This window comes from Lycorma delicatula, chromosome 6 (genome assembly GCF_047948215.1).
Source record: "Lycorma delicatula isolate Av1 chromosome 6, ASM4794821v1, whole genome shotgun sequence".
Taxonomy (NCBI): domain Eukaryota; kingdom Metazoa; phylum Arthropoda; class Insecta; order Hemiptera; family Fulgoridae; genus Lycorma; species Lycorma delicatula.
In genome coordinates, this window is record NC_134460.1 from 148,258,858 (window position 1) to 148,283,655 (window position 24,798).

The 24,798-nt window shown below is 40.4% G+C and overlaps 1 protein-coding gene across 2 annotated transcripts in view; it reads right to left on the reverse strand.

Annotated features, from left to right (window-relative positions):
• CdGAPr (GTPase-activating protein CdGAPr) overlaps window positions 1-23,082 on the reverse strand; it is a 446,242-nt gene extending 423,160 nt beyond the window's left edge. For both annotated transcript variants that reach the window (XM_075368778.1, XM_075368777.1), the window contains exon 1: window positions 22,901-23,082. The gene's annotated coding sequence lies outside the window, so the exon portion shown is untranslated. The remainder of the gene's footprint in view (window positions 1-22,900) is intronic.
• Window positions 23,083-24,798: the final 1,716 nt, after the last annotated feature.

The window sequence follows — 24,798 nt, forward strand, 5'->3', positions numbered from 1 at the left end:
CGCCGGGCTTCAATCGCTCTGGCCTTACTAAGTTACTTAATTGCTAAGTGTTAACATCGTCGTGTGTATTATGGAGCTAATTAACCGAGTAGATGTTACAATTGGTAAACGACATTTATCATCAATGTGTTTAAGATTAAATTACAGTTATGTATACGTTGTTGATCTTAATGGTCATGTATTTGATAAAAACGGAGATATGTAATTATACAGATGATCTTCGATCCGATAAATAAAGAAAAATTAATCCGAACAAAAAGACTTGTATTCCGTGCATAAAAACGTATGTTAAGATAAATAAATATTTTTACGAAAATGTATGTTTTCTTAATCATTACCCATCATAATTTATAAAAACAATCTGATATGTTCGATCGTCTCCGTCTATCTTAGGGATAGTAGTTGAATTTAACGTAATCCTGCTTCTTTTTGGTTACGGGTCGTTTTTATACTATTTTATGTTCGTTTTATATTATTTTATGTTTATTACAGGTTTTAATATTATTTTATGTTGTTTTATATTCGTTACAGGTTTATTTTATGTATGTTACAGGTTCGTTTTAAACCATTTTGTTTGTTTTATGGTCATGTTGTTATATGTTGGTTACAGATTCGTTTTATATTATTTTATGTTGTTCTATACAATGATAAAACTGATGGGATAGATTGCTTAACGTGAATGAACGTTAAGCAATCTAACGTCCGGGGGTAAACAAAGATATTAAAAATAAAATTATAGACTTTATCAAATGTCCAGATTCGCGTCTAAGAGATACGTTAACGTCTTCTTTGGCTAAAGAAAATGGAATTACAAGACCGGAAGCGATAATATAAAATTACATGAGCAGTGCATTTGACCCTCTCAAAGATTGTTTAAGTGTACTAAGAACTAACAAACAATATTTACATGGTACAACACTGTGCTATATACAAACTGCTTGTATGTAGACTAAACTAACGGATAAATTACAGAATAAAGATATTATTTTATTCATCCGCTTGCTTGTGACGTCATAGCAGATGACTACAACCAGCTGATGTACTACCAACTGTTGAAATATGGCTATAAATAATTAATATTTAATGCGTACAATACGTAATTACGTTGGCAACTGTGGAATTTCAAGCGCGTGTACAGACGTAACCAACTGGCTGTTGCGAATGCGTAGGTTTTGTAATTATTTACACATACGCAAAAAATAATTTAACAATAGATGACTAATGCTATAATAATATAATTTTAATTGATGTAATGTAAACAAAGACGGAATATTAATTAAATAAATGACCCATGAGTTATAATTTTAACTGTTGAAATATAATCAAATATATAATTGTAAAAAAATGAATACGATGGTGGGGACGGTTATAGGGGTAAGGACTGATTATTGCAAATACGCCGATTCAAATTCAAGCGCTGATTGGTCGACAAAGCGTGGCAGGTTCGCGCGCACGCTTCGACTGTTCGTCAGTCACGCGCCAAACTTTGGACAGCAAACATCCACACGCCGCTCCATCAATGTACGCACACGCACACACGTCTGCGCATACACCGCCTCCTGGTTCGACCGAAAACTAGTCCACTACCGTCCCTGAGATAAATGAAATTGAATATTTTACAACCCTTGCGAAGTTGGGTAGTTTTACAGGATTATTTCTTAGCTTGTACAGTTTAAGGACCCGTTTGAAGTTTCTAAATCGGACGTACCGTTCCCTAGATATATAGAATAAAATTTTTACGAACCGTGGGAAGTGAACTACTTTTCTAAGTTTGTAAAATTTTATAGCTCTCAATTTAATATAAAATGATAGCTTGAGTCCGTTAACCAATTCCCACCTATATTGAGTCTGATATTTGGGTGTGTAATTGTAAGATAGTTGCTGTTACGTGTGTGTGTGTGTGTGTGTGTGTGTGTGTGTTTGGAATTATCTACACACAGACTTAGGATAATAGTTATTTTAGATAAATTAACACTTAATATAATCCGCATTACCAGCACGTTGCTTTGTTCTTTAGATCTTTCGGCTTACTTGAAGCCATCAGGAGTTAAAATTAATGTCTTAAAGTCAAAAGTTTAAAAAATCATAATTAAAATTTAACTAGTCACGACTGTCCGGTCCTACTCCCGATTGGGGGTTGAATTTCCGTACCATGCGGATTCTTTATAAAGGCGTTTGTGAGGCCATTATGTTGTTCGCTGCGCCCGTCTGGGCTCATCGTTTGCGGTACCAATGTTATAGGGACATTCTATTACGAGCCCAGCGTCTTCTTTTGTTAGCGGTTGTCGGTGGTTACAGGACTGTCTCGCGAGAGGCAGTAACTGCGATCGCGGGCATCAAACCTGTAGATATTTCGGCTACGGAACGTAGCCAGCGATATGTTGCAAAGAAGGGAGGCCTTCTTACTGCTGGGCGTACGCGTGAGATCGAAGACCAAGGTTTCGACTCTTGGCAAGATAGGTGGAATAACAGGTCGTTATACGCATGGTATATTTCCCAATGTTAGAGAGTTGCGAGCGGTTAGCTGGGTATCCCCCAATCGGCATACCACTCAGTTCCTCTCAGGACATGGTGCCTTTAGGGATAAATTGGCAAAGTTTAGGTTGGTTGATTCCGGCTTCTGTCCGGACTGTAGGGTCGATGACACCGTAGACAATGTCCTTCACATATGTCCCCGGTATGAAGCTGAACGTACCAGAGTTGCTAGGGAACTCGAGAGAGTAAACTCTATTTTGGATCTACGAGTCAACTGGAGGACTCGTAGAGAGTGGACAATAGTTGCTGGCTTCCTTCGCTTCCTCGCCCTGAGCAGGGCTGCCGAAGGGATTTAGTAGGTGATAGGAACCTGGGTGGCTAGGGACCGCCTGGGCAGTTGACTGGCCGAAGGTAGGCGCTTAAGGCAGCGTGCCTCGGTTAGATGTATTGGTGGAATGTATTTAATCACGCTGTCGGCGGAGTTGCGGCCGTATTGAGTATTAAGCGGGGTTCTTAAGGGAACTAGGTCTAAATTTCGATGTATAAAACTTTAGTGGGAAAGTTTGTTGTTGAGGTTATTAGTACGGATCTGAGACATTCAGAAAGTGGCTCTTTAATATTTAGTCTAGGCGCGGGGTCTTCGTTCCGCGGTTAGCTTAGTTCCTGAGGGCGACGTGGTAGCTGCAGGTGTCAGTTGTCTTCATTCTGAAGGCATAAACACGAAAAACTATCTCGGGGTGAACTTTACCGATGCAGATGTCCCTCGGGGCATCTGCATCGGTGGCATCTCTGCGGGGCCTGGACTGAAAGCTGTGGTGCGCAATCAGTTTGAGGGCGAGAAGATGTCCTCCGTTAAAGCCACTACTGGCTAGGAACGGAGGGGTGGTGTAGCGACCGGACACGCTACGAGGTGGGATCTTCTCCCCTCGGGGGGGGGGGGGGGGAATCGAGATGTCCGGTCCTACTAGTATACTAAAGCTATACTAGTAAACCGGTCACACTAGTATTTTAGAGGGTGGCAGATTTGGCATGCACTAGTGTATAATGGTAAAAAAAAGTAGCAAACAAATTGACGTGAAAAAATTGGCGGGACTTTCGGGGTCGGGCAAAGACCAGTAAGAACATTTTTTCAATGTCGGGCAAAGAACATTTTTTCAGTTGTGACCCAGTGAATAACTATATTGCTCACTGATGCACGCACGCGAAAACACAACCCCCTGGTTTATGAGTCTTGACGTGAATGAAAACCACGATGCAGTGTCATCACCTAGTGCAATAACCACAGCGTCAAGGTACGTTCCTACTTTACGTTTTTCATATATCTTAAGACGTTTTTCTTATACCGTTAACCGAATCCCACCGTAATTTAGTCTGGTATTTAGGATTGAATAGCTGTAATAGATGGCTGCTGCTGCTGCGCCTGTGAAGGTTTTTGAAATTATTTACAACATACTTCAGATAATTATTTTAGGGTCCGTTAACCGAACCCAGCCCTTATTTAGTCTGGTATTGGGGTATGTATAGCTATAACAGATGGCTGCTGCTGAGTGTGTGTAGGTTTTGTAATTATTTTTACGCACAAACTAAGATAATTAATTTAGTGTGTGGCACTTTTCGCGCGTACAGCTTTGTCAGCGGTTCAACCTTAGCCCGGTTTAATCTGCTGTTCTCCAGTCGCACGCCAAACCTCGTACAGTCAACATCCACGCAAGCGTACGTCTGCAACTGCTTCGCTACTCGGTGCTCGAGGTACGTTTCTAATTTATTATTTACTTATAAAATTATGAAATAATTGATTTGGCAATTATTACTTTATTTTAATAGCAAAATAACTTTCTGAATAAAATATCATATTTTAAAGTAAATATTTTAACATTAAAGTATATTTTAACAGTATAAAAAATAAATCGTTTGTGTTAAAATAATATATTTTTAATTAACAAACGAATTTGTTTTGTCTACAATATGATTGCTGAAATGATTTATCATGGTGCGAGAATTATATTTCAACAGTATATAAAACAAATTTTGTGTTTAAGTAATTAAAAAAAGTATTTATAACTGTAAAGGAATAACAAATGTTTTGTCAGTAATGTTAATTAATCTTAATTGCGAGATAACTTATTAATTTATACAGGAAATAACTTTTGAGTAATATAAGGTATTTTATTTTAATATTAAATTATATTTTTACAGTATATAAAATAAATCATTTGTGTGTTTTTCATTTGTTACAAACTGGGTTTGTAATTAACAGAACAAATTGTTGTGTCTACAGTATAAGATGAAGAAAATATTCTCCGTCTTTGTTTAAATGAAAAGGAAAAAACATACGCACGCACCGCTATAACCGATGGCCGCTGCGCGTGCTTAATTTTTGTAATTATTTACACACAGGCTTTAGACAATAATTATTTTATTAAACGTACATATTGCGATAAATAAGACGTTTTATGTGTGAAGGTCACAATCATAGTTAACTGATGTTTGAGGTCTCACGTATGCATATGCTTCATAAGATAATGCAATCAAGAAGCCGTTAAATGTGTTCGGCAGTGTTCTTCTTTCGCGCATCAAACCTCACACCCTAAACATCAAGATGCTCTGCTGATGCACGTACACGCATACACCGGCTCCGAATGCGTAAGCCGCAACGGAAACTCAGTTTCCGTTGCACCCAGGAGGCGACACGCCAGTGTCGCCTCCTGGTGCAACGGCCACAACGACCCAGATCGTCCTCGAGGTACGTTCCTGCTTTATTTTTTTTTACATAGTTATTGAATAATTAATATAAAATCGTTCAAAAATAATTGTATTGGCAACTCTATGTAATATGTTTTACTTTTAACTTCGATGTAACCACGAACACAAAAATTAAGTTCGAAACCCTGCGGAATTTCAAAACTCCCAGTCCAACAGGAATAGAAAAAAGGAATTTCCCACAAGGAAAAGAGAAACTCCAAGATAATGGAAAAACGTTAGATTAGGTAAGGCTAGGTTAGCTTAGGTTGGTGACAAAGGAGGAGTTGTTGCAGGCAGTCAAGGACGCGTTGCCCGGAGAAGACCACTGGGCAACAAAGGTGACGTCGTTGAGACCAGCGTACGGGCAGTCTCAGAATGCGGTGGTGGTCCTCGCCAGGCGGGCGGCTGAGGCTCTAGTGGCCAAGGAGAAGGTGCGCATCGGGTGGCAGTCGTGCCGTGTGTTCCGGTGGGAGACTGATCCCAGATGCTATCGCTGCTGGGAGCACGGACACAGGGCGGCTGAATGCAAGGGGCCGGACAGGTCGAAGACCTGTTTTAATTGCGGAGGAGCGGGCCATCTGAGACGGGACTGCAGGGAGAAGCCGAACTGCGTCAAGTGCGGGCAGTCGGGACACGGTTTTGGTGATCGGAGGTGTAGAGGGGCAAACACCACGCGATGAAGCTCCTCTACATCAACGCTAATAGGAGCGGTCTCGTCCACGACCTCCTGTGGGAAGCTGCCTCCAAGGACGGAGCGGACTTCGCCCTTGTGGCGGAGCCGAACGGCCGCGTGATCAGGGACAAAGGCTGGCTGATCGACCGTCGGGAAGATGCGGCATTGAAGGACCTCACGGGGAAGTATGCGGTCTCCCATCAACATCGGGGAGACGGGTTTGTTAGGGCTAGGGTGGGGGAGATCTACGTGTACTGCTGTTATATCTCCCCCAACTCCACGTGGGCGAGCTACGTGGAGTTCCTTAGCAACCTAGGAGACGATCTGAGGAGGGCTGGGGTTCCCGCCCTCGTCGTGGGGGACTTCAATGCGAAGATCGCTGAAGTAGGAGGAGGAGTCACCGACGGGCGAGGAGAGGAGTTAGCGGAGCTAACCGCCTCGCTCGGGCTAGTCAGCCTTAACGATGACACCCCCACCTTCTGGAGGGGTGTCAGAGGATCGGTCCTTGATCACGTGTACGCTACGGACGCTGTGGCCAGAAGGGTCGAGAGGTGTGAGGTTCTGGCAGACGAACTTGGCAGTGACCACAGGGGGATACGAATCCAGCTTGGTGGCCCGCGACCGACGGAGAGGCCGGCGGCATGGTTTTTCGACGAGCGTCACATACCGGGGCTCCGGAGGCGACTTGCGGATCGCTTCCTAGAAGACTATCCGACGGAGCCAGAAGGGCTTGCGGAAGCGGTCCGGCAGGCCTGCAATGACGAACTGGCAGCCAGAAGGAGCCCGCGGAGAAGGGTGTACTGGTGGACCGCGACGATAGGGGAGATACGGGCGAACGTACAGCGTCTTCGGCGTCGCCTTAACAGGAGCAGAGCGAGGGAGAGGGACGACGTCGAGGAGCTGGCGCGCGACCTGAAGGCAGAAAGGAACCGGCTGAAAAGGGAGATCCGGAAGGAGAAGAGCGAGTCGTGGAAGAGGCTCGTTGATCAGCTGCAGGAGGACCCTTGGGGGCAAGCCTACAAACTTGTCACCAAGCGGTTGGGGAGACGACTGCCGATCATCGCCGGGGACATGATCGACGGTATAGTCGACTCGCTCTTCCCCAGTTTACCGGAGGTGGAGTGGAGAGTGGCGCCGATGGACGACGTAAGAAGGATCTCCCTTCCAGAACTCCAGGGAGCCGCTGCGAGGGTAAACATCAAGAAGAGCCCGGGCCCAGACGGGGTGCCGGGGGCAGTGGCTCGGATGGTTGTGGAGGCGTTCCCGTGGTTGGTGCTGGACTGTTTGAACAGTGCCTTCGTGCGGGGCGTTTTCCCGGCGTGCTGGAGGGTCGCGCGTCTGGTTCTGTTGCCGAAGCCGGGCCGAGCCCTGGGCGATCCTGGAGCATTCAGACCGGTGTGCCTGCTTAGCACACTGGGTAAGATTTACGAAAGGATCGTCGAGGGTAGGTTGACGGCGGAAGTAGAGGCGGGGGGGGGTCTATCCCCTCGCCAATACGGATTCCGGAGAGGAAGATCTACGGTCCACGCAGTACGGGAGGTGATGCGCTTCGTGGATGATGCCGCCGGCGGGACCTGGAGAACCAGGAGAATTCCGGCCCTTGTACTACTCGATGTGCGCAACGCGTTCAATAGCCTGCCCTGGGAGATCATAGGGCAGGCTTTAGCGGAGCGAGGGATCTCCGGTCAGCTCCAACACATAATAAAGGAGTACCTGAGCGACCGGAGAGTTCACGCTGATACTGAGGCCGGACAGCGGGTGTTCCACATGCAGGCGGGAGTCCCACAAGGATCAGTTCTGGGGCCGCTGCTGTGGAACATAACGTACGACGGAGTGCTGCGGCAACAGTATCCCGAGGGGGTGGAGGTCATAGGATTCGCGGATGACCTGGCCCTGCTGATAAAAGGAGCGACGGAGCGGGAGATCGAGACAAAGGGGAACGAGGCGCTGAGAAGAGTTCACCTTTGGATGGCTGCGCACGGGCTGTCGATAGCCCCAGAGAAATCAGAGGCGGTCGTGTTCTCAGGAAGGCGGCCTCTGAGAGAGATACATCTGGCTATCGACGGCGAGGAGATACGACAGGTGCGGACAGCGAAGTACCTTGGGGTCTGGATGGACAAGAACCGTTCATTCGGGCCCCACGTCGAGGAGGCAGTGCTGAAGGGTGAACGCCTCTTAGCGGCGATCTCTCGCCTCATGGCTAACACAGCAGGGCCAACAGAGAAGAGGAGGAAGGTCATCGCGACGACGGTGACCTCCGTATTGCTCTACGCGGCCCCTGCATGGAGCAGGGCAGTCGGCGTGGAGAAATATCGTCGGAAGCTGGAGTCGATCCATAGGAGGCTGCTCCTGCGCACATCTTGTGCGTATCGAACAGTCTCCTACGACGCGATCTGTGTCGTCGCGGGGTCCCCACCGATTGACTTATTGGTGGAGGAGAGATGTCTGCGATTCGGTGGGGTCTCCAAAGAAGAGGCGAGGGCGCAGATCCTGGATCGATGGCAGGAGAGATGGTCGGCGAGCCAGGTGGGCCAATGGACCAGACGCCTGATACCGGACGTGAGAGCATGGGTGGGGCGGCGACATGGTGAAGTGAACTACTTCCTCACCCAGCTGCTCACGGGCCACGGCGATTTCGGCAGTTACCTGCACAGGTTCAAACGCAGAAGATCGGCGATGTGCAGGTACTGTGACGGAGTGGACACGGTCGAACACACTTGGTTCGACTGTGTCCGGTGGGACGTCGAGAGGAGGCGTGTGACGGCGTTCTCACCCGACGATGTCATCGGGCGGATGGTCAGATCCAGGGAACATTGGCAGGAGATGGTAGGCCTGGCTCACGCCATCTTGGACTCGAAGGCCAACGAGGAACCCCCTCGGCTGCGAGCGCGTCTCTGATATTGGTCGGCGTCAATTTCTAATTAGTTTATTTGTTTGATTGTTATTTTTGCTGCTTGTTTCTTTGGTGTGATTGGGGTATATGGGTTTTACTCCCCACGCGCGCCCTTGTGGACCACAGGGCGGCGTGAGGAGTATGCTGCGGATGTATGTTATATTGGGGTATGGTGTGTTATTATTGTGTTTTGTTGTGAAATTTTGTATATACTGTGAACAGGACAGTGCTTGGGGAGCACTTGGGCCATGTGTGGTGACATATTGTGTATAATTTTTAATTTTGTATTTTTGTATATTTTGATTTTGCTGGTTTGTTGGTATACTGTATGTAATATGGTGCTAGGGGAGCACTAGGTATAAAAAAAAAAAAAAAAAAAAAAAAAAAAAAAAAAAAAAAAAAAAAAAATAGCCTCAAAAAATTCTGGAGGCTGGGGATGAATCGTGGCGACGATTAGGGACCAGGGTGGTAGCCTTATTGCCTAGGGTGTTCTGGCCCCATATAATGGAGTCGGAGCTCCCCGATGATGGCACTAAGGACCCTCAGGTATGAGAGGAACGCGTGGGGGTAGCGGTACGCGGAAGGCGTGCCGGCTACAGGTAGGATAGGGACGGGGAGGGTAGCCCCATTGAGGAGGGGGGAGTTAGCTGCCCAAATGAGGTGGTTGGCTCACCCCGAAGAGGCTTTGGGGACCCCGACGGGAGATCCTCCGGCAGGAGGCAGATAGGGGGGGCAGAGACTGCTGCCACGACACTGCAAGGCGACCATGCTATGTCCTAACGGGCGGAGGCTGGTTGCCTTGGGGTGTTTAATAAGATAAAAAAAAAAAAAAAAAAAAAAGGTTAGCTTAGGTTAGAGTGCGGGACAAGCGAGGTAGCCTCATTGCTGAGGGCGTTTCTAATCCATTCACATACAAGGGTGGTTGGATTGGAACGCTCCGATGACGCATTAAGGACCATATAGGTATGTGAGGTGGGCGCGCGATTCGGAGGGGATATGCGAGGAGTACATACCTGGAATCGGGTGTAGGGACGGGAAGGGCAGCCCTTCTGAAGAGAGGATCGGGGCAACAGGATGCAGTTCTCATAATGTCTCAATGAACCAGAAGGGACCCCGATGGGCAGGGCAGCGGTTTTAACTGTATACACTAGGGTGGGTTATTCTACAGCTACGTCACTCAGGGCCGACTGAGGCAGCGTCTTCTAGGCAATTACCGGTTGCCCCTGAAAGGTTAAAATGGTCCATAAAAAAAAAGAAAAAGGTTAGAGTGGAACTTGGAGGATTCGAAGTATACCACTTATTGTGTCACTTAATGCGTTTGGGTCGCTCCCGTGGAGAGTAATTACCGATGCACTAAGAGCTAACGGATAGTACCTATTTATGTACACAGATAGGAGTTATCTTTCAGAAATATGGTATATGGCTGAAACAATAAAATTTCAAATTCATGGAGGTGTTCCATTACGCTCCGTTCTGGAGCCTCTGTTATGGTTGGCGGGTGGACTCCACTGAAATCAGTACGGTTTCATTAAAGGCCTATCTGCACTGGATGCTGTTGCAGATGTACGGTTTGGCGGAGCAAATCACTGCTAGCCGCCGTAGATGCAAAGGAAGAATGTTCGTTCGGGTCGCACTGGATGTGAGGATTGCATTTAACAGTGTTTCCCACGTCGTGATCAGACGCGAGCTAGAAAGGTTTCGAGTTCCACTATACTTAGTTCGGACCATCTGCTCGTACCTCACAGGCAGATGTATCACATATGATGTTGACGGTGGCGTCCTCGAACGTGTAGTGGATAGAGCAGTACCCCAGGGGTCGGTGTCCTTGGACTGACCCTCTGGAATATAACTTACGATGGAGTGTTTACTGTACCCCTGCTTCCAAAGATGACGATCATTAGGCTATGCAGATGATCTATTACTTGTTACCGAGGCGGATACACGGAAGGAGGCTGCCTCGAAGATCAGCAACTCCTATTACTCTGTTGCAGCTTGGATGGTGGAAGCTGGACTCCAGACGGCGCCGGAGAAAACCAAAATGGTTGTAATTTCCTCTGCTAAACGCAGACCAACAGTGACGATTGAGTTGGAGGATAGAAGAATTAAATCTACGGCCGCGATAAAATATTTGGGCATTTGGATCGATGCTAAACTGAAATTTGGTAGGACTGCTCTTGAAGCTTCTAAAAAGGTGAAGAGTTATGCTCTATATTGCGGGCATTTAAGAGGCCCAGGGCAACAGAGGAGGAGGAACAGGATGCGCGAATACGGGGCTATGACCTCAATTGAAAAGAAAGAAGTGAGTGCGGCAATTACTGAGGAAATGTTAAGGAACTGGCAAGAGAGATGGGACTGCTGTGCGAAGGACCGATGGATCTACAGGTTGATACACGATGTTGGGAGATGATCTGGTGGTGTATACGTGTTGGTATGTTTGATTCAAGTGTGTTTGGTGTTGTTTTGTACTGATTTGTTAGTTATGTGTGAATCTGTTTTGGTATGTGTATGTGCCTTGCTATTTGGTTTGTTGTCTGAATGTGTGTGTGTGTGTGCGCTTATCCTCCTTCTGAAGTAATGATTTACCAGCTATTCCCAGAAGGGGTGGGTCGCCAAGGGTGGAGGTTTAGTCAGTAGGACGCAAGAATACATACGTCTATTTTACTATCAACCTGTTAGCGAGTCCATCACTGCTTTGACGCCCATAAATGGGGTTCCTCCACCTCTTACCTCGGCCTCCCGAAGTATTTGGCATTATTTTTTATTGATTTTTAATACCTGTTTGACTGCTCTGCTCTTGGGGGGAGGGGAAGACCGGGTCACCCTGGAACTTAAAGGTCAATGGGAAAATTTGCCGCTAGCAAGCGGTGAGTCACTGCTGTCGGTCCGACAGCCGCATTGTCGGACCATGTGGGAGTTCCTAGATGCGGTTGCTTTGTTCAACCGGCATCCGTAGTTTGCTTAAGAGAAAGACTATTACCGCATTGCAGTGGAAAGCTAACCCTGAGTGTGGCTGACCACCACCCAATTATTATGGCTCCAAGTGCTATAAAATGGTGGACAGGAAGGTACTAGCATTAAGTGACCTAGGCGTGGCAGCGAATTGCTGCCTAGACGAAATAAATTTTATTATGTATGTCATATATATTTTTAGTAGTTGACGGGGTGCGCCTACCCATTTTAGCAAATATATGACAAGTGAGCGGTTGTGACACGTAAGTGGATGGTGTTTGGCACCACTCTTAGTCCGCTCACGCTGTTAGGTAAGCTTCAGGAGCTTTGTTAGGACACTGGTCGCTAAACTGTATCGAAGCTTAGTAGCCGTTTGTGGCACAGACATTCGGTCTTATGTTTTAGGGCGACCGAATCGTGTGGTGGCAGGAGAAATGCCAAGCAAACCAAAAGAAACCACCTCTTAAAAAAAACCATCGGTACACCAAATGGGAAAGTCATCCGTGTACCTTTCAACCATCCTCTTAAACATACAGAACAATTAGTGCATACTATATGAGAAGCCCACGTCTTATCCTGATCACCAATTTCACACTGAAAGTACAAATGATATGCTTTTTTAATTAAAGGTGTTGTTTTTTCTATTTGATTTTACGGTAAATTCACCACATTCATAACAAAAGGCATCCACATCATTTACACAATTTTGAGGCATTTGATACTGCACTGTTAACAAACTTAAGACTGTGCAAAATGAATTTATTTCTAAATCCAGTGCTTAATACAAACACAGCTGTGTTTTCAGCTACATGTTTTGACCTGTCCAGACATGATTAATCTTGTCCATAAATGCTCACTCTTCATTATTATATATGATATCATAATATATGACTATGACATGATTTAATTCTTAGTCTAGTATTGGTTATTTATAGCTTGCAAGTTATGTTAACAAAGTTAAACAAGAAAAAAATGAGCTAACAAAATACAATATAGGAGCTTAAAATGCTCGCCATATGTTGAAAAACTAAAAAAATTCTTTAATTAAAATTAAAAATATTTTTTAAAAATGGTGAATGATAGAAATATTCTGAGTTCATATTCGTTTTCAGCATCAAAAAACAGACTAAAATCATGTATCGTACGTAAGGAAACAAAAATTATGTTTATCAGTGTTATCATTAAAAAAAAAACCTTCAAAACTATAAAAACCTTGTGCAGACGTATATATATTTTATTTTATTAATAAAATAGAAATGTACTTCCAAATACTTTTCAAACTTTACATAGATAAATAAAACTATTTATATTTTATTTATGTACGCAATATAAATAAAACCTAAGAAACAATGGAATTAAACAAATCCCAATATTTACGTATTATTTATCAGTTTATCGCGTATTTCTCACGATGAATAAAAATAATTTTTTTAATGCATTATTTCCCACAGAAGATTGTAATTTATTACGATCGCGATTCTTATGAAGTACACGAGATAAAAATTATCTCCGCGAGTAAAGATGTTCACATTTATGAAGCGAACAAAGTCGAAGGGTCATTTTTAAATTTTAGGGCTGAATTTTTCAGTAGGGTCAACACGATTACATATCCTCAGTTTCTTTGGAAAAACTAATACGTACTCTTGAGATTGGCTATACAGTTTTTGAAAAGTGACGGTTATCTAGTGTCAGATTATAGCATCTGACATACAACACACGCACAAAGAGTTTAATGTATTAAACGCGTGTATAAATCAAATGTATTTTTGTACGAGTTTAAATACAATTATGCACTAATCTTATCAAATTTAGTAATAATTTTACAAATTACACTAATTATATTCTATTAGTAACACGCTTTCTTTATTAGGGTTATCTTTACTGTTATTATTAATAGTAAACAATTTTTTCGAGTTTTTTTTATCAGTTTTTGCATAACTTTTCACCAAAATTATCATCGAACTTAATTTTGCAATATTTTTAATAATTTTTATCTAACTATTAAATTTTGTTTCATTATAACGATTATAATTTAGCGATATGAATCATAATCATATTTTTATAAGTAACCCATATATTTCATATAATCAAGACGGCTTGAATTTGAGCAAACGATGTTTTGTTTATAAAAATGTAACTGAGATTTTACATATAAGTTTAATTTTCTTTTTTTATATATAAACTCTGCGTATTAATCAAATATAATGTTTTTACTTGCAAATGAGATATACGTCAGTAAATGTACAAAGTTACTGATTACTATCAAACGATAAGAGTGATCTTGACTCGATGATCATAATCTTACGATTTATAAAAAATCTGATGTGGGCACTACATGACATCCTTGTACACCTATTAGATTACATATACACATTTTTTTCTGCACTTCATTTAAACTTATTTCATTTGAAAGTGAGATACAACTCTTTAAAGTGGACAGTTACACAACTGCATGGTGGTGGACACCACATTGCATCGTATTTTTTGTGGTGTCCGTATCAGCATTTTATATTAATTTAGTTTCACGTCGCTCAAGTAGTTATGTGGTGTAAGTGAGAACGTGTCGGATCCGTAACCATACACAACATCGGTTCGAATCCGACTTCACATGCATATATTTTTTTGAGAATGAAATAGTGCGTTTTGTCGATAGGGGAGTGAGGGACTCCCCTATTCCTTTGGAACATGGCCTATGACGGGGTTTGTCGTTTACCGCTTCCCCCAGTGGTCAGTCTCATCGGCTATGCTGACGATCTTGCTTTGGTTGTGGAGGCTGGCTCCAAGAAACAAGCTGCGGATAGCATCCCCAATGCCTATTGTGCCATAATCGATTGGATGCATGGTGCAGGGTTGCGGATGGCTCCAGATAAAACTGAGGCAGTTGTACTTTCGGCAGCAAAAAGAGATCCCCTCTGGATGGTCAAAGAATTGCCTCTCGACCTGCAATCAAGTATCTGGGCGTCTGCATAGACGCCCGGAGCTCACGCACTTGAGGCTAGCAACAAGGCGGACCGGGTACTGAAGCTGGTGGCCGGACTGCTACTTAATCGCAACGGCCCCAGATTGTAGAAGAGAGACTCCTAGTAGGAGTGGCTCACACCACACTCATGGAGCAGAGGTGTGGGGTGGAGTTATTAGGTGCGTTAGATACAAGGGTGCGCTGGAAACGCTGCTTAGGATATGTTGCCTCCGAGTGGTGTCTGCGTATCGAATGGTCTCCAGGGTGTATGCGGAGATCCTTCAAATAGATCTTGCTATAGAACACCGGAGGAAGTTGCAGGAGTTAGAGCCACTATCACTAACTGAAAGGAAGAGACAATCTGAGATGCTGATGGACGAATTAATGGATACCTGGCAGCGGCGATGGGATGGCGACGATAAGGAACGATGGACGCACCGTTCGGTGAGGGAAATCAGGGGTTGGTTTGATCGACCCCATGGCTCGCTTGATTACTGTTTGACTTAGTTCCTGGCGGGCCATGGGGGATTCAGGTTCTACCTATTTTTTATTTCGTTTAACCTCCAAGACCACCGTTATGTATTGCATCAGAGGATGAGAAGAAATGATATGTACCGTGAAAACGCCATGCCTGACCGGGATTCGAACCCGGGACCTCCGGATGAAAGGCCGAGACGCTACCACTCGCGCCACGGAGGCCGGCTACCTATTTAGATTTGGGTTGGATAACTCTGAATCATGCCCAGTTTGTGACGAGGAAGAGACTCCTTTGCATGTGTTTTTCTCCTGTCCCATTTTGAGGATGCGAGAGGGGAACTGCTGAGTAACAACAGAGAGATCATGTTTACGCCTGAAGAGGTCCAGGCAGTCCATCTGGAATCGGAGAATAGCTGGAAGGCAGTGTCTGGATTTACAAACAAGGTCATGCAACAGAGAGATCATGTTTACACCTGAAGAGGTCCAGGCAGTCCATCTGGAATCGGAGAATAGCTGGAAGGCAGTGTCTGGATTTACAAACAAGGTCATGGAAGAACTAAGGCCTGAGAAAAGTTTCGCTCGAGAACGAGCCGTCGGATGGTGCGGGGGCCCTCGACTGAGTGCCTAACAGATTCCCCATGCATGTAGAGTTCGCCTGGTTGCGATGAGGCCGGGTTAACTTCGCCGTGTACTCGATGGCGGCTCAAGTAAACAGTGTGAATGACATGTGTGCTTTATGTATGTGTAACGTCAATCTGATGTGAGTGGTGTTGTATGTGATGAGGTATGTGTGATTCCTTGTGATTCTGTAGCTCTGCGCGCATGATTGATGTATGACTGTGTGTGAGGGCGTATTACCCCTAGTAGGCAGGGGTGGTAGTTTAGTCGGTAGTGCGCAGGTATACATACGCACCTAATAACACCTAGCGAAACCTGTTAACAAGCCCAACACTGCCTAGACGCCCGTAAATGCGGTTCCTCCACCTCTTAAAAAAAATTATTAATAACGATTAGGTAACAGGCCAAAGCCATTGCATGTGCTGTCCAGTGTTAGATGCGGGGTTGGTGGTCGTGAACACACTTTAACATCTGTGGCGTTCCTGGATACTCTGTTTCCAGATGCTTCGGAGGGTGAAGCAGAAGTCGGCGTTAGGGCGGGTGAGACACCATTCCCTAGCGTACGAGCTGTGGAACCCGTAGATATAGACCGAGTGGTCTCTCGAATGACACTAAGAAAGGCACCGGGGATTGACCAACTTGACCCGTATATTTTCTATCATCTGCTGCCTGTCATAAGAGAGCCGCTTGGCAGGCTGTTCTCGGGGTGCCTAAGCTGGGGTTGCTTTCCGACTTGTTGGAAAGTGGCTTTGGTGAGAATGCTCTTACAATCAGGAAAGGATCCAAGTGAGGTCAGCAGTTATCGACCCATCAGCCTCTTGCCGGTAATCGACAAGTTACTTGAAAGGCTGGTTGTGGAACGGCTCTGGGTAAGCATCAATACGAACTCACTTCTAAATCGAGGCCGGTATGGCTTCATGAAAGGAGTTGGAACCGAAGATTGCATCTTAAATGCTTTTGCCGAGGTGGAAGGCGCCGACTGTAAATATGTTTTGGCAATTTTTATTGACAGAGAGGTAGCATTTCCTTCCTTATGTTGGAGTTCTGTCCTCTACGAGTTGGAACGCTGCAATGTCCCCGTAGCCCTGCAGGCCGTAGTGCGTGACTATTTATCTAACCGTACGACTCTGTATAGAAGTGCGCACCTGGCTGTGGAAAAGTCCGTCTCCAGGGGAAGCTTACAGATTCCGTTCTCGGTCCCTGCTGTGGAAACTGAAATTCCCAGAAGGGGCCACGGCCCAGGCCTTCGCCGATGACTGTCTCCTGTTATTTCGTGGTAGTTCACAACCGCAGCTAAAAGACCGGGCGCAGGCGGCTTTGTCAACCGCGGGGGGCTGGATGGACATGTAAAATTTAAAGATTTCTGTGCACAAGACGAAGTTTATGCTTCTCAAGGGTGCAGACAAATTATCGTACAGTCGCAACCCATACATTATAAACCCATAGGTATAAAGGCTGTGTGATCAGCCGAGTTAGAGTTCATAAGTACCTAGGTGTTTTGTTTGATGAGAAGTGGCTGTTTAGCAACCACATTAGGCAAGTAACGGTGGGCGCCGTCTCTGTGATGCACAAGCTTAGGAGGATTGCTCGGAAGGATTACGGGCTGTCGGGCCTTCATTTTTACATGGTGTACCGAGGTGTTTTCGAAAGTATAGCCTCTTATGTTGCGTCCGTTTGGGCACATAGGTTGGGCAGAAATAGAGCACTTATTCAGAATTTAAGGAGTGACCAGCGAGAACAATAATAGTATGCACTGGTGTTTTTAAAACAACCTCTTAAGAGGCTACCACCGTAACCTCTCCCAATCGATTTGGGAAAGGCTCTACCAATCGATTTGGTGGTGAAAGTTCGGGCGGCCACATGGAAGTTGCGAAGAGGCAAGGAGGTCGAGGTATTTGGGATGTAGTTTGGAGCCGGGCTTGTACCGGAGCAGAACGATGATCACAATGCACCGGTATTAAATTTCGTTCAGTTGCCCATCTCCCACCTGAGGAGGAGGTCTTACAGCCCCGCGATGGATGCATGGCAGCAAGAATGGCACACCACGACTAAGGGAAGGTGCTTGTATAGATTTATACAGGACTTGGGGGGATGGTATGCCTCTCCTTCGTTTTTAAGGGCAACGGGTGCCCAGGTACTCTCCAACCACGCGAACTTGAACCAATATCTGTTTCGGTTCCGCCTGGCAGCTGATGAGCTGTGCGTCTGCGGGGAGGTTTAGTCGAATGAACATATGATGTTCGACTGCCCAGCTCTTCAGAACTCAGGCCATCCGGAACTTAGAGGTCAAGGGGAAAATTGGCCACTTATAAGCGGCGAGTCAATGTGGCGTGGGCCGCATTGTCGGACCGTTTGGGAGTTCCTAGATACCGCTGCTCTGTTCAACCGGCATCAGTAGTTTATTTAAGGGAAAGACTCCTACTTCACTGCTGTGGGAAGCTACCCGAGAGCTATGGCTGGTCACCAGCCAATTAAAGCTGCAAGCGCTCTAATATTGGTGGACAGGAGCTTGCTGTCATTCAGCTACTTAGGCGTGGCAGCGAATTGCTATCCTGACATGATAAATTTAATTTATTGAATGTCATATATATTTTAGTAGTTGACGGGGTGCACCTATCCATTTTAGAATATATGACAAGTGAGCGGTGGGACACGAAGCAAGTGTCCAACCTTGACACTTGTTTGACACAAGCATGACACTAAGCAAGTGTCATGCTTAGTTCGCTCGCGCAATTAGGTTAGCTCTAAGAGCTAGTTAGGACACCGGTCGCTAAACTGATTCGAGACTCAGTAGCCGTTTGTGGCACAAACATTCGGTCTTATGCTTTAGGGCGACCGAATGGGGTGGTGGCGGGAGAAATGCCATGCAAATTAATAACGATGAGGTATTAGACGAACGCTCTAGATATTAGAATAATAAGATGATGCTACTGTGAACGCAGTGGAAAGCAAAGAGGAAAAGGAGATACATCTAAGATACCTGCCACAAATTAAAGAGATCGAAGGAGTAACACTTTCGTACGTGGATATGAAGAGATCGACGGAGAGAAGAGACTTAGGAAGCGAAGGAAAGAATCGCTGACAAGTAATCTATGGAACGGGGAAAAAGACTGACAACTCGATTTATAACTAACTAGAATTCACAGTGATCACGTTAAAGAGATTTTGTATGCGTTGTAACTAATCGGTCGGTTTGTTTTTTTCTAACAATCTAACTAGATATTTACACGGTTAACAATTATCAGCATTCAAGCGTATATGTAGCGTACGTACTTGTAATGTTGTAAATGAGCTAATTTAGGCTGTTTGTCATAGCATTTTACAATGCATAGTTCCAGCGGGGACTTACTAATTAAGTCACACCGATGAAAATTTACTTCTAAAATGACTACATTAATTATAATTAGAGAACACAAACGGTCTACTAAGTTGTTTCATTCGATACATATTTGTTACTTATAGTCAAAAAATTTATAACGATTCCGTTTTAAATTATTAATTTTGTAAAATATTTAAAACATTAAATATGTAAAAAATTTGTATCGAAATTTTTATAGATTTTTTTTTGGAGGGAAAATTAAACATTTAAGTTAAAGAACAAAATATCAACAACGACATACTGACCCGATTATAAAAATTAATAACATAAAATAAAAACATATCCATCTTATCTCATTTACATTAAAAAAAAAACAGTGATGTTCAAAAAAGTTGAGAGGGATGGGAGAGAAAGGACATTATCATAGAAACAGGGAGTAAGAAGGCGGGTATACACCTAATCGCTTGGCACAGGTACTAAAATTATAACTTATTAACTAATTCAGCGTGTAAACGCTTACTTGATCAATAAAAACTGATCCAATAGTATTTGTACTAAACAGATCCAACCCAGCACAATCATAATATTTTAAACTAAATTAATTACTACATACAACTAAACTAGTAGAAAAAAATAAAATAAATATATACATACATAAATTTCAGCTTAGCTTTTATTATTTTTCGATTGTAATACAGCATTAAAAAATAAGAAATGTGAATTAACAAAAAAATTAATATGCAGGCAAAACACTCCTTTATACATCAAATGACAAAAATTTAAATAAAGCTATGCAATTAAAATTGTAAAAAATATGGTAATAAACATAAATTGTTTGCACAAGATAAATCTTTTGCAAGCATACACACACAAGCGCGCGCGCACAAAACACGTAATCTATAATCTTAAAAAAAAGAATTAGTTATCAGGACTACAATCTTTATTTTATTTCAAGTGTTATTTAAACTTTAAATAATTAGATTTACACTAAATAATGTGCTTTGGAAAAGGTTTCACAAGAGTCTAAGATTTGCAATTACTTAAGATTGTTACAAAAAAAATGTTTTTTACATATAGCTTGTAACTCGTACAAGGACCTAGCGACTACCTCAACAAAACTTTTCTATTGAAATATTCAAGAAATTATTTTGCTTGAAGTTTAGTTTTATTGTTGGTAATTTGCACCTATTAGCGTAAACATACCTACAAATAATCAACAAGGTATTCCACGATACAATAATTCAATACAATATTTATTCCATTCCATTCCATTCAATACAATATTCCTACATTTCAACCGTTCTACTATAGATGTATACTCCTAAATATGTGTTATCAAAACCATATTAGCAGGTGTTAACAAAAATAAATAATATGAAATGTAAAAAAGGGGAGAGGATAATATCATGTAACAGCAGAAATTAAACGGTTAAATAATCCGAAAAAGTAGGGACAATTATTTTTAAATATTGAAACTGATTTTCATGCATGTTTTTATTCTAAAAACATATAACTACTATAGAAATTCAAGGTGACTGATATTTTCCACAAATAATTAACAAATATAATAACTATTTAGTTTAGAAGGGAAAGTATTTTCATAAAAAAAAATCCATCATAGATCTAGTGCAACATTATATATTGATTTATAAGAGGTATATCCCGTATAATAATTTCATTACTTACTGACAAATTGTACAACCGCAGAGTAATTCATTCTATTTCAATGATCAAGATAGCAACATCTATAATTTTAAAATTTGTACTAATTTCAATCCATTTTTAAGAAGCAAATATCTGTATGAAAATACTGTCAATAAAGTATATAAAAACAAAAAGATGTATATAAGAAGAATGAAATTCAAATTGTATAATATTATACTTATTACTCGACATTCAACAACCATAACTGTATGATTTCAATGTCCACACACAGCAACTGAGGGAGAGGTGTTAGCTGCCTACTTTAATTTGTGCTTGGCACTACTGAACGAAGAGAAATTTTAATTATAATTTCATCGATTAAAAATCTTTTTTTTGAATGCAGGATTTTCTACTGCTATTTTGCGCTCAACCACCGCCATACAAATATTTCAAAAATTCTATTTAATAAGTTCATGTAATTCTTAAAATGCTTTCAAATGTAAATAAAAAAACTATTAACTCGCATTACAACAAAACACTAAATACAAAAAAATGATAATCATATTTTGGGGCTTACATGCAAATCAAAATTACATGAATAAATAAATATAAAAATAAACAATGTTTTTTATACAAAAAGTTTTTTTTAATTTTTTAACCCCGATTTTACATCATTCAAAATACTATTAGGCTACTAACCAAATTAAAACAACTAGATGCGATTACTTTACAGTAAAATGTATATGAAAATATAAATTAATACTACTTAACATGATAACCTCACTCTTCTGTCATTTGTCGCTCTATAGAATACTATCGATACTATTTTACATAATTTTAACTTATTCAAATTATTAAATACAGACATACAGTATTTTTACAGATTGCAATTTACTTTATTACAAATTACAAAAGGATGCAAATAAGAAAAAAGTAGAAAGATAATATACACAAATTTAGATCTATCCATTTTGTTTTAATAAAATTAACTACTTTGTTGGAACAAATATGTATTGTTATTTTCATTTTTTAAATACTTATTATTTTTTTTAAATTCTGTTTATGTTCTGTTAAACATTATCATTTAAAATGTTGAACTCATTGCTATTTTTTCATAATACCAGAGGACTAAACATTGTTAATAAAAATGTTACAAACAGCATACTGTCACAAAAAAGTATGATTATATATATATATTATATTTTATAAAATAACTACATAGTTATTAAAATAGAAAAATTCTTTTCATTAGTTATAAGGATGAAGTTAAGAGTTGAAGTACATGTAAAGTGAACAGCTGATTTAACAATTACCTGAAAAATATGCATCTTGATAACTGATGTAATTTGATAGTATATTAATAATATATTACAAATTCTAGAATCGTGAAGAAATAAATAACTAATTCTCAAATTAATTTATTCAAACATTTACTTAGGAATTAAACAAGAGAGTAATTACTGTCATATACTGATACATTTGATAACTGTAAAGGAAATCTTAAGTGAAATAATACTAAATACAATCACTTAGCTTATTTTAACCTGTAATTAATGTATCGATAAATAACAAATACATATATATAAGAAAATAGAATTCTGAGAGACTTTTTTAGTTAAGTCTAAAATTAAAATTCAACAAAACAAAAAATTGATACCACAAAATAGAAGTTTACCACAATTGATTATTTTATTTTAAATAATTTTATTTAATCAGAAATAAAAAAATTAACTTACAAAGTTACTGTTATTATATAAGAATATGAACCACATTTTACGAAAATTCTGATAAATAAAATATATTTTAAGCATTTTTTTTTTTTTAATCAAATAATGCAATGCTTTAGCCTTCCCTGCAAGACAATAATCCAACTTAGGTTAATGATCAACATGCAACTTCAATTGAACTGTAAATAAATCAAACCGTAGCCGAAAATTGATGTAATTGCTGTCGAAACAGTTGTAACTTAAACTTACATTGTCATTAAAGTGTTTACAACTATGTTATAAGTCAAATACATAACAAAATATTACTTAAGATTATTAATTACAAATAACATTACAAACAACAAAATGCAATCAAGTTTTAAGTTAAAACTACCCACACTAGCATTCTAAGGTTAGGCCAACACAAGACGAAAAATTTACTTACCTAAAATGATTTCCGCCAACAGAAGCAACACTTTTACATACATCCTAGATAGATTTCACAAAAATATGCTTGTTACAATATTTTACGCACAACTTTACACTCATAATAATGTTTAAAAAGCATTGTATTAACAACGAAAAGCACAAATACTAACAACAGTCACTTAGTTTACACGAAACAAACCCAACTACACGAAAAAGGGTCATCGCCATCCCCCACTACTTCACATTACATACTCCAACGCCGCCAACGGTTCTAGTTGGAAATTATATCCTTTGATTTTATAAATTTTATTGTTTCTCTTAGCAATTGCCGGTTTATAATAATATGACACTTAACATATAAATTTATAAAATCAGTTCCATATAGTAAACAACTGCAACCACTCTTTCGTTTCATATTTTGTGTAGAAGTGAATCTTCATTTTAACTTGAAAACCCTTTTTTACCACACTAATATGTTTTTATTTCAAATGTAAATAAGCAGAGTAAAAATCATTATTTTTAATGATTTAAAAATCATTGTTAAAAAAAAAAAATTTTATATGCTGCATCTTCATGAATTATGAATAAAATACATTTACATAACTCGACATATATTTACTGTTTATTTTCTAACCCAAATTTTAACAATAGATTAGTAATGTAAATTTATTTTTTCAACTTGGTTGATTCTGTTATTAATAACAAATTACAGTGGTGTTTACAAAACAATTAACTCTAGTATTGGATTCTGATCTACCCTGACTTAATATAAAACTAGGAACTAATTAGCAGATTTAGAAACTACACTTTTCATATTATTATTCTTTATAAATATCTCAGTATTAATAATGGTAATTAAAATAATAAAAAGTTATGTTTTGATTACGAAATAATTTCATCTTTTATTATTTCCTAGATTAAGAAATCTTAAGAATATGATAGATCAACAATCAGGATAATGGTTATCTAAACACCCTCTACTATAAACAATTAAGGTTTCAACTTAATAGTAAGTACATCTCTTGGACAAGCATAAGCGATTTGGAATATTCAGGTGTACATGTTTATTTGAGAATATTTTGAAAGATAACACAATATTCAAAGATTATTTTATACTTAATAAAAAAGGGAAGGTTATTTAACGTTTGGCACGATTCACTCTTACAACAATTTTTTTGGGTATAAAAGTTAAATGATGAGGAAAATTAGCTTTTAGGTCAGCTGATATACTTTGAGACTGTTAAAATTATTAGTTTATTAATTAGTCTTGAGACTGACTGTTGAGCTGATTGAAGACTGCAAACCTAAGTAACAATGTTATATTTAATGACATCAGATTAGTTTTTAAAGTTTAAAACTTAATTTATTTTTAAAACTTTCAGCTATTAACTTATGAAATAAAATACTTTATAGGGCCTATTATTTCATCATATCTATAAATATTATGTAGCAGTAGTAGAGATATGAAAATTAATTTATTTTAAATTAAAAATAACTTACTATACTGCATTAATGAAATGCTAATATTGATTATTTATTTGCTATGGTTCAGTTAATTCAGTTGCAGATAAAAGTCTTTTTAAAAGTTTTTTTTTTTAATTTCTAGTAGCAGGCTACTAGATTCTGTTGGTATTTATTACCATAATAAATACCAACAGCATCTAGTGTTAATAATAAAAAAAATTACAACACTCTTGTAACCTGAACAATTAAGCAGCAAATATAATTCCATAATATTTTTTTGAATCTAAAATATGGTATTTTTCTTTTAGAGATGTTTACGCCAATGCGTAAAGCAGTTATAAGTTAATTCAACTTGTTTTGTATTTGACTTATTTTCATCTAAAATTTAACAGTATTTCGATATAATTAATATTTCAATTATAAATAAGACATTTTTCATACACTGAAATT